The sequence below is a fragment of the Thamnophis sirtalis genome, unplaced genomic scaffold, assembly GCF_051295495.1.
Source record: "Thamnophis sirtalis isolate CommonGarterSnake01/CBP01778 unplaced genomic scaffold, rThaSir2_p1.2 scaffold_1, whole genome shotgun sequence".
Taxonomy (NCBI): domain Eukaryota; kingdom Metazoa; phylum Chordata; class Lepidosauria; order Squamata; family Natricidae; genus Thamnophis; species Thamnophis sirtalis.
The window spans coordinates 99,805,546-99,816,099 of record NW_028261381.1 but is presented as its reverse complement, the minus strand read 5'-3'; the positions used below and the strand labels follow the sequence as shown (position 1 = coordinate 99,816,099).

Below are 10,554 nucleotides of genomic sequence, written 5' to 3'. Positions count from 1 at the left end.
GCCCTTCAGAGCGCCATGCCAGAACAGTACCCGGTGCTCCCAGCAGGCACTGGTATGCTTGTACCAGGGCATACTGCCTGCAACCCTTCACTGCTCTACATTTAGACAAAAAAAAAAATAAATCAAATGCACAAGTACAGTATTGGTGGTACCTCACTCAATAATAGTAACTGTGAGAAGGATTGAGTCCTTTTGGACAATCACTTAAATATGAGCTAGCAGTCTGCTCCAACTGCCAAAAAAGCCAACACAGTACTAGGCTGCATTAACAGAGGGGTAGAATCAAGATCATAAGAAGTGTTAATACCACTTTATAATGCCTTGGTAAGGCCACACTTGGAACACTGCATCCAGCTTTGGTTGAAACGATGTAAAAAATATGTTGAGACTCTAGAAAGAGTTCATAGAAGAGAAACAAAGATGATTAGGGGATTGGAGGCTAAAACATATAAAGAGTGGTTGCTGGAATTGGGTATGTGTACTTTAATGAAAAGAAGGACTAGAGATGATATGATAGCTGTGTTCCAATATCTCAAGGGTTGCCACAAAGAGGAGGTAGTCAAGCTATTTTTAAAAGCAACGGAAGGCATGGATGGAAACTAATCAAGGATAGAAACAACCTAGAACTAAGAAGACATTTCTTGACAGTTAGAACAATTAATCAGTGGAACAACTTGCCTCCAGACGGTATGAATGCTCCAAAACTGGAAGACACCTCCAACGTTCCTTCCAAGTCTGTTATTCTATTCTATTCTATTCTATTCTATTCTATTCTATTCTATTCTATTCTATTCTATTCTATTCTATTCACAAATAACTTCTGAGTAAACTTATTACACTCCAAATGAGGGGGGAAACCCTAGTAGCAGAAATTAATTAATTAATTAATTAGAGCAATTAATTATTTTATATACACCTTGCTTTCTTGCATTTTAAAAATATTTCATTTTTAGGAATTTCATATACATCACTCTAAGGCACGCTATATACTATAGTGGGGATGGAGTGTAGGGCATGCTATTATTCCCTTGTGCCAATAGGCTCTTCATGTAAAAAAAAATACAATGTTCAGAAGATTTTAAATGTTGATCTTCCCTTCAAACATAAAATGCAAAGTTATCTGCAATATCAGACCAGTGCAATATATTTTGTTGATTTATTTTCTTGAGCAAGGCAATAGAAAAGTTTCCTCCCACTTTCTTCATCTCACACACAACAGCTGCCTAGATTGATAACAAAGGGTTATTTTAAGACTGGAAACCAGATCTTATCTGAATTTGTATTATAATTTAGGGAGCCCAGATTATATGATACACAGTTCTATGTTTCAATAGAAGGGTATGTTCAGGAAATTAAGAGAAATAATGGTGGAGAGGAGGCATCTGCCACCTGTGGAGATCACCAACTGTTTTCATTATAGAACAGACAATGTGCATCATTCCAATCTCTACTTCACATATCTTTACCGTAAGTATAAGAGATATTACATTGCAGAACTGATGGACCACCTTTTGAAAGTGTGTTCACATTCTCCGCATTTACATGTGGCCTTGCTGTTTTCCATTGTACTCAGTTATCTCATAACACATTTCAGACTGTCTTGGAAAGTCTCATGATCCTCAGTGATGGTAAACAGAATTGGGGAAGATAAGAAGAAGAAGAAAGTCTATTTGTATGAATAACTGAATAGTTAATAAGAACACAGAATATTGTAGGTTTATGGAGCCTACAGAAAAAAAGAAAGAAAGAAAAAGAACTGTGGGATATTTAAAGTAATCTTAGGATAGGCACATAGTAGTCCCACACAGGTATTCATTTTCACAAAAGTCAGATAAGGTGGGAGGGAGAGTTTGATCTCTCACTTTAGCTCATAGCCACATACTAAGAAAGTGTGACTCATTTTGCTTTCAAATTCTCCCAAATTCAGCTCTTATCCCCTGCTGTTTACCCATCTTGCCAGAAGGTGGGGTAAAAGGATGTATATACATCCCACACTAATATCTTCACATAGGTGGGTGTCCCTAAAACCATTTGGATACTTTAACTTTAGGCTCAGCAGAGATTTGTTAGCATATTTGTGTGAATTCTACCATTATACAATAGCTCTCTGGCAGTTGGGAATATTGTTTCAGAGTGTTTTGTGATCACAGAGAAATTAAAATGTATTTCAGATGACTTCCACACTCGACTCTCCCTTTTTCCTGTTCTTCAGGAGAAGTGTGTGGAAGATATGCATAACAGTGTAAGGCTGATATCTCTCTTCTGCAATAGCTTAAGGGAAGGTAGACAGATACACTTAGTTAAATGCTCTGCAGCTTTACAAAGTAGATGGAGCAACAAATATTTGAGGGGAGGGACATTATCTTTGTCAGACCTTTGAAGGGCCTTGAAAATATGAAGAAAACTTGCTGTTGTGTTTTTTCTCTCTCTCCACCATCAGTTGCTTTCTTCTTCCTTTAATTGCAGGGGCCCAAAATAATGTCTATAAGTCAACATAGCTACACCAGAATTCTGTGCTTGGCAAATATTGTCCTGCCCTTTAAATATCAATGAGGGAGGATAGTTGTATACTCTGGTCCTATTTTAAATTTCATAAAGGATTTTGGCCTTAAAAAATTGACCTTCTGCTGTAACTAGAAATATTATGTTTTATAAGACTGCATTCTTGGCTCTCTCTCCATAGATTGGTTAAAAACACAGCATATTGTGGCAAGACAAAAAGTCATTCTGCCAGTCCCCTAATATAGCATAATATACATTCTTATTCAAAGTACATCTCATTGTGCTCAACGGAGCTTATTCCTATATAAGTGAATTTAGAACTGCAGACATAGTGCATTCACTTGTCCTTTATCTATTATTAAGGGAGACTCTTGTTTATAATATTCCCAGCACTTCGGGTTATGACAGTATTAATCAAATATTCAGTAGTAGTTGGGGAAGAACATGCTTGTATCTTTTTTTTAAGTATGCAGAGCCAAGCCTGAGAACCAGTTTGTAATGGCTATAGGTGCCAGAGTAGAAACTAGGAGATGGTGAGTTCTAATCCTACTTGTGCATGAAGCCAACTGCATGATTTTGGGTCAGATGTTCTTTCTTGGTCATAGCAAGGAGACAATGGCAAACAACTTCTGGAACACTGAATCTAAGTCACACACCCATACCCAGGAAGAGTCAAGATTATGATGCAAAACTGTGAGAGCAGGGAAGCCAAGTCTTATATGACAGCTACTGTGGCATGATGGTTATGATTTTAGGCTAGAAACACAAAAACCCAAGTTCCTTAACTAGGCAAATGCAATGGCCCAGTCATTCTCTCTGCCTCAGCCAAACCTACTTCACAAGTTTTTGTGGCAAAAATTAGGAAAAGTGTCATCCATGAGTGTTAACTTGAATTATTTAGTGAAAGGTAGGCTATAATCCAAGATTTTTTTTAAAAAAAAGGCAATTTGTTACTGATCCCTATAAATATTACGTTACAAATTTTGAGAGGCAAATTAGACATCTGAATTTGGAGACAAAACTTACCAGTTGGATAAAATGGGACGTTCAAGGCACAAATTGCCCACTATAGTTTTAAGGAGAATACATATATTTCCACATAGTAGCATTGTGTGTTTCTTAGACCAGTAAGGAGATTGGATTTTCTGATCCAAGTGACTCTGAGTGGAATCTGAAAGGGGGGCTTATGCAAAGGGGTGCATGTACAAAAGTGTGTGGGGTCAATCACTATAACAGCCTTCTTGACATTTTTACCACCCTGAACATGTTTCTGGTGGTTGCTGTATTTTCCATTTTCTCATTCTGAAGTAAGACACATTCACTGTCCCTTTGTTACAATTAGGAATTACTTAGCATGGCTGTTAATACTTCAAAAATCATTCAGAAAGCTTTGGGAATCACGTAAGCATAATGCTTAAGTGACATTTATTCAAGGAGACATGATTTTTCTCTAGTTCCTTTGAAAACTAAAAAAAAAAAAAGTTTTAATGACTTTTAAAGGAGCTGCAGGTTTGTTTCCATGTTCACTAGAAGCTTGTGATTGTACTCATAAGAAGTAAAAAGTACTTCTTCTAAATCTTTTCAAAACATGCATAATGCTATGAGCCAGTTATTTATGTGGAAACTAGATATTATTGATTCATGATATTGAATTGTCTTCTACAGAAATTATTATGGTTAGTCATGCATTCAGGTGGGACACAGTGGCTCAGTGGCTAAGATGCTGAACTTGTCAATCAGAAAAGACAGCAGTTTGATGGTTTGAATCCCTAGTTCCCTGTAACAGAGTGAGCTCTCAGCTTCTGCCAACCTGGCAGTTCGAAAGCACATAAAAATGCAAGTAGATAAATAGAAACCACCTTTGGTGGAAAGGTAACAGCATTCCGTGCACCTTCAGGATTTTGTTATGACAATTACATGACCACAAAGACATCTTTGGACAGTGCTGGATCTTTGACTTTGAAAAGGAGATGAGCCCTGCTAGATTCAGGAACAACTAGCACATATGTGCGAGGGGAACCTTTAGCTTTAGCTTTACACACATTCAGATATATGTTTAGACTAGATTTGACATTTTTGTCCACCTATTGAAAGCTTTCCAAGGAGCTATGATAGGCAGATATTGTTTGATGGTATTAAATATAAGTTGTTTCAAATAAAGCTTCTTTTCCTATTGACTGGTGGCGATTTTTGGCAATGCCAATGTCATTCAAGGGGTGCTTCAAATGGTTTTGGATTGCACCCAAGGCACCTATCACTGTTAATACTATTTTGGTGTTCTTTTCCACAGTCATTCTACTTCTATTTGCAGGTCTTTTTTTGGGGGGGGGGATTTTCTCCAATTCTTTCTATTCTATTCTGTAGAAACATTCACTGTCCAGACATTTTTTCCCTTTCTTATTAACAATTCTTAAGTCTGAGGCATTGTGTGGCAGATGCTTCTTATTATAAAGTCTTGGAGTACTTCAGTCTTTTATTTTCTGTTATGTTGTTTATTTTGTCCCCCACCCCAGTTCTTGCTTGGAGACAAGTGGAGAAAAGTGGAATTTATTGCAGATATTCCAATGTGCAATTGTTGATATTTTGTCATGCTATCATTTATAACCAACCTTATTGCAGCAGCTAACTAGATGATCCACTGATTCCCCAGCTTCTTTGCAGAGGTGACATTTGCTGTCTGTTAATATCTTTACACTTCTGGTTATATACGCATTTCATACAGGTTTGATCATCCATGTAAAAGAGGTCAAATAGCCTGGCAGATGTTTGATAGCCATGTCCTGACTTGTTTACTACGGTTGACAGAAGTATAATGCAATAACAAACAGTAGTGCTGATAGTGAGCCTCCTTGAAAGATTCTTTTTTTTAAATTTCTCCTGGTCTATCACTATTGACCAGCAACTGTGTCCTCCATTGTACCAATGATCTTTGCACAAAGTTTCTGATGTTTCTACTTGTTGGTGCTTGCTTCTCCAAAAATCTGGCAAAGAGTCAAATGCCTTCTTGTAATCAATCTCCAACATTCAATCTCTCTTCTCTTGCAGTTTTTCAAAAAACATTGTGTCAATTAGCAACTGATCTTTAGCTCCTCTGTTATTTGGACAGTTTCTTTTCAGCTCAGGTGGAAAGATGCTGTTGGACTACATCAGCTCCATACATCAGCTCCACACCTGTTTGAAATTTGAAAGTTGCAGTTACTGATAAGGTGTCCCCTTATTGGTTGATAATTATATTTTTGGTTTGAGCTCTGAGCTTGGCAGTTTGATTGCAAGCGTTCCATACCCATTCAAGGAGACATCTTCAGTGAACTTTGGATTGTGCTTGTCTGCTCCCAGACCAAACCAAACTACTAATATTCAAAGACATGGTCTACAATTGCCTGGTTCTTTCCCTTTTGTTCATTATTTGATCGATTTTGCCAGATTTTTGTCCGTTTCGGCACAGATAGTATCTTCCTTATCATCTCCTCCTCTGAAAAGGTGTTTTTGCTCTTCCACTGCTGGGCACACACAATTCTTGCTGCAGTAAAGATGTGTAATATTAGATATATTGCCCCCTTTATCATAGCCATATGAAATAATGCTTAATAAAAATAATTCTGGTTTAAACTCTATATATTGTCTGGTCATTGTTTCTAATCACTTATGAATTTGTATCCAAAATTTCCTTGCCTTTATAAAGGTCCACCACATGTGGTAATATGTGCCAGGTATTTGTTTATATTTCCAACAGTTTGGGAACATATGCTAAACATTTTGGCCAATATTGCCGGGGCAGATGCCAGCTATAGAACATTTTAAAGAGATTTTTCCTTATATTATGTGGCCATTGTCATTTTCCAATTTCTCTCCCAAAGCTTCTCGGCCTTTTGGCTAAGATCAAGTGTAATATCTCCCAAAGCTTTTGCCATTTATCCAAATCTATATTATATCCAAAAGATTTAGCCCATACTATCATCATCTCTTCAACTTGTTGTTCTTCCATTTTATAATTTAATAAATAATTGTATAGTATCCTTATCAATTTGTCATCAGTCCCCACTAATATCTTGTCCAGTGTTGTTAATTCTGTATAAAAAAAAACCTTTATAGGGGCTGACCAATTTTTGATTTACCTCTTCCCACCATTTATCCAAGCTACATCTTGCATTTTTTTGGGTTGCCCCAGAACTGTACTCAAAACTGCATTGCTTCTTCTTTGTTAAGCATTGGCTTCTTCATTGCAGTTCCCTAATTGATGAATTAATTGAAACATTTCTGATTCAATTGAAATTGAAGATTCTGCCTAAAGCATGGAATTTGAGCTTCATACCTGCTAAATTTCATAGCTAAGTAAAAAGTTCTTCAGTGAAAGAAGTCCATAGTGGAAATTCCAGCATGCTTATTAAAAATTCCTACTGCATCTTCTGGGCATATATTGCATATGAATGAGTGAAAAATTAAATAATTATTTTTCAATGAGTGGTTAAATTAACAATCAATCCTGAGTGAAAGGATATAGACTTGGAAATTTTTCACTGACCCATATCAAACATATAAAGAAAAAAAACTATAGAAGATCCGTACTTCTATAAATGTAGACATCTTTGCAATTGCTTATTAGACCAAAACAAATTCCATTGTATATGATTTTTAATCTGTACTATCTTTTGTTCTGAAATGGTGTTTTCTCATTTTACCTGCAGGATTGGTGGTACCCACAAGAAGATAGCTGCAGAAAATTACTCCTCAGTAAAAAAAAAAATCCTCAGATTATTTGTAGCTTATTTTACTATGCACATCTTGATGTGTTACTACATTATCCTGAATTGTTTAGTTTTGATATAACTGTACAGCAGTATGTGAATTGCACAATGTTTCTGGTGTTCAGAAAGATGAATTTGAACTTGTTGAATCATTGCAAGATAAAATAAGACAGCATCTGAAAGACAATCTATGACTTGTGATTTGAAACGGTAATAGATTCTCCCATTTGAGCAGGAAATGTCCATCATTCTGAAACCATAGCCTCTGCAGTGACACTTTCTCAAACAGTCTTAGGAAGAAAGAGCATTTCAAATCGAGACGCAATATGCTATCTACAGCACCACTGATGCATCAAAGTATTGTGCAGAAAGGGTAAGCAATTTTGTACCATTTTCTGGTCCATTAAATGTGATGCCAAAGCATCCATGCAACACTTATGCAAGTTAAACTTCAAATACATGCTATAGATTTGACAACAGTTCAAGGTAACAGACCCTATTAAATCTGCTCACACACAGTCTAAGAACTTTCCTGTAAAAATAGGCAATATCTTTCCAGAAAACTTTTCATTTAATTGATAGCAAGCAAGAAAGAATCAATCCAGCATTCCATCCAACATTGTCATCCTGTGAAATACTCAAAGACCTTTATTAAATATACTGAGGAATATTTGCAAATTAAAGACAGTTGAAATGACCCCCAAAATAGCCAATACTACAGAACATTTTTTATATTTAAAGTATCTACTTATTGATTCAACTCAATCACTTGATCAACTTATAATAAGAAATACAGTTTTGTTCTACAAATACAGTAGTCTCACTCTACTACTAATATTATTTCAATTCAGGGGTGGTTCCAGCAGGCACTACTGCTGATTCACTTGTGTGCATGCTGTGTGCATGCTTTGCACTTGATACACTTTGCACGCACATGCACAATACAATTAAAATTGTTCTGCGCATGTGCAGAACTGAAAAACAAGATGGCGGCACCTATGGCACCTGGGGAACCTGTTTGGGGGCATGGCAGGCCATGGTCGCTGTTGGTTCCAGCGACCCAGGCTGCCAAATTACTCCTGGTTCAGCTGAACTGGTTTAAATTGGTAGGAACCCACCACTGTTTCAATTGTAAGATCATGTTATCAGAAAATTTACAACTCATATTAGCTCCTATACATCCAGCAAACTAAATTAAGGGGGGAACATTCATGCTGTATAATGATCTTGAGAAAGATACATAGAAATGTATGTTCAGGCTTGTAGCTTTGCCTAAGTATTATGAAGTTGTTTGTTTGTTTGCTTGCTTGCTTGCTTGGCTTTCTGGAGATGAGGTCTTCCTTCAGCCTTTAATTGGCATGCTGCATCCTCATTTCCAATAGCAGGTAGGGTATTACAAACATTAAATCATATTTAATGTTTAAAATAATTAAACTGTCAGATTTGATTACTCATCATGTATTTCACATTTTCCACTTCTGTCACATTTCAAATTAGCATTTGGTAGCATTTTATATAGTGACTTGGGTTGGTGCTTCCTAGCTTCTGATGGCAAAGGGTAGAATCTCAAATTGTGTACATCTGGTACACAGCATCTCCCTCTAGTTGGACTAATTAGGGGGAAAATTCCAATACAGATTTTTTTTTAAAGGGAACTTATGTGTGGAAACTGCTGATATTTAGGTGATGAAACTATTTTACACATCATATTTCCGTATTGGCACTCCCAATTTTAAGCTCTCTACCTAACAAAAATACTAAAAAAAAAAGCTAAGCTACCTTATTTAATGTACTCAGATTACAAATATTTGAGCAATGATAGAAACTAATCAAGGAGAAAAACAACCTAGGACTAAGAAAAAAAAAACCTATAGTGAAAACAACTAAGCAGTGGAATGGCTTGCCTTCAGAAATTGTGGGTGCTCCATCACTGGAGACTTTTAAGAAAAGACTAGATAGCCACTGGTCTGGAGTGGTATAGGGTCTCCTGCTTGTACAGGAGGTTGGACTAGACATCCTCCAAGGTCCCTTCCAACTATGTGCCTTTCTGTCAATTGCTACTATGGTGATTCTGAAACAGATCTCCCCCTATCCTTATTTTATGAATGAGGCAGATTTCTTTTTAATACTAAACCATTGTATGTTAGCTATTTGGAGCCTTAGTTATGAGTCTTCTTTCTCTTTTTTCCATCACTTCCTACCTGAACATGTTACACACACCATAAGTGACTATAATACAGGTAGTGGAAATTATCTCTCTGAAAGAAATATTGTCTTCGTTGTCTACTCCATTGTCTTGTTTGTCCTTCTCATCTTACAAAAAGACAAGTTCAACAATGGCTTAGAAAATACAATGCTGTTTAAGAGTGTAGCTCATCTGTTGTGTTAATGACCAGAGTAAGAACATGGTAGGGCTGAAGGTATCTTAGAAATGAAGAGTGCTTGTTACATTTAATATTGCTTAGTTCTAATTTCTTGGTTTATACTACTCTGGGGAAAATAGTATAATCTATTTAGGGTTGATGAGAAAGAGTCATAGAGCTCACATAAATGTGTTTATTTTTATTTATTTATTAAATTGCTATGCTACCCATCTCCCCTATGACGTGACAAATGACCTTTCGAATATGTTCACCTAATTTTGTGCAGAAAAAATGAGTGGACAATAACAATGAATTTCTCCAAATTTCTCCAGGGGAAAGAGATTTTTTTCCCCCAAATAATTTTTCAAGGGCAGGATTCTCCCTTACTTTTAAAAAGTGGGGCACTATTGTAAAAGCCCAATAAGAAGAATTCTTTCTTGAATTTTCTCTTGGGACTTAATTAAAATGTGCAATTCCAGGAAGGCGCCAACACTGTAACATAGGCATTCACAAGTATCACTTAGTCACCTTAACACAACCTAAAGGCAACAATACCATGCTCTATGCATGATAAGTTGTTCAAATTTTTATCCTCATTTGAAATGGCTTCTAAATCAAGTTGTCTCTCTTTAGATTGTATGAGAGTAGGTAGAAAAAACTGTAGGAAAAATTCTCAGTTTATTACTGGTTCTTCTACTCAGCACACACAATTCCATAAATTAGATAACATAACAGAACACAAATACAGCCCAGAGAAATTGGATATTTTCCTTTACTCTGATATTAGTCAGACTTAAAAAAAACAAAGCAATTAAAATATAACAATAGCTAAACAACAAAGCATGTCATTTCTTCATTTGCAGAATCTTTGGCTTTCATTATCATTGTCTGTATAGTAGTAATGAGTTTCTGCTTCTAGTGGAAACAGAAACAACATAGACACA

At 36.3% G+C, this 10,554-nt stretch overlaps 1 pseudogene; it reads left to right on the top strand.

Moving 5' to 3' along the window:
* Nucleotides 1-6,355: 6,355 nt before the first annotated feature.
* LOC148049630 (U2 spliceosomal RNA) lies at nt 6,356-6,452 on the top strand (annotated as a pseudogene).
* Nucleotides 6,453-10,554: the final 4,102 nt, after the last annotated feature.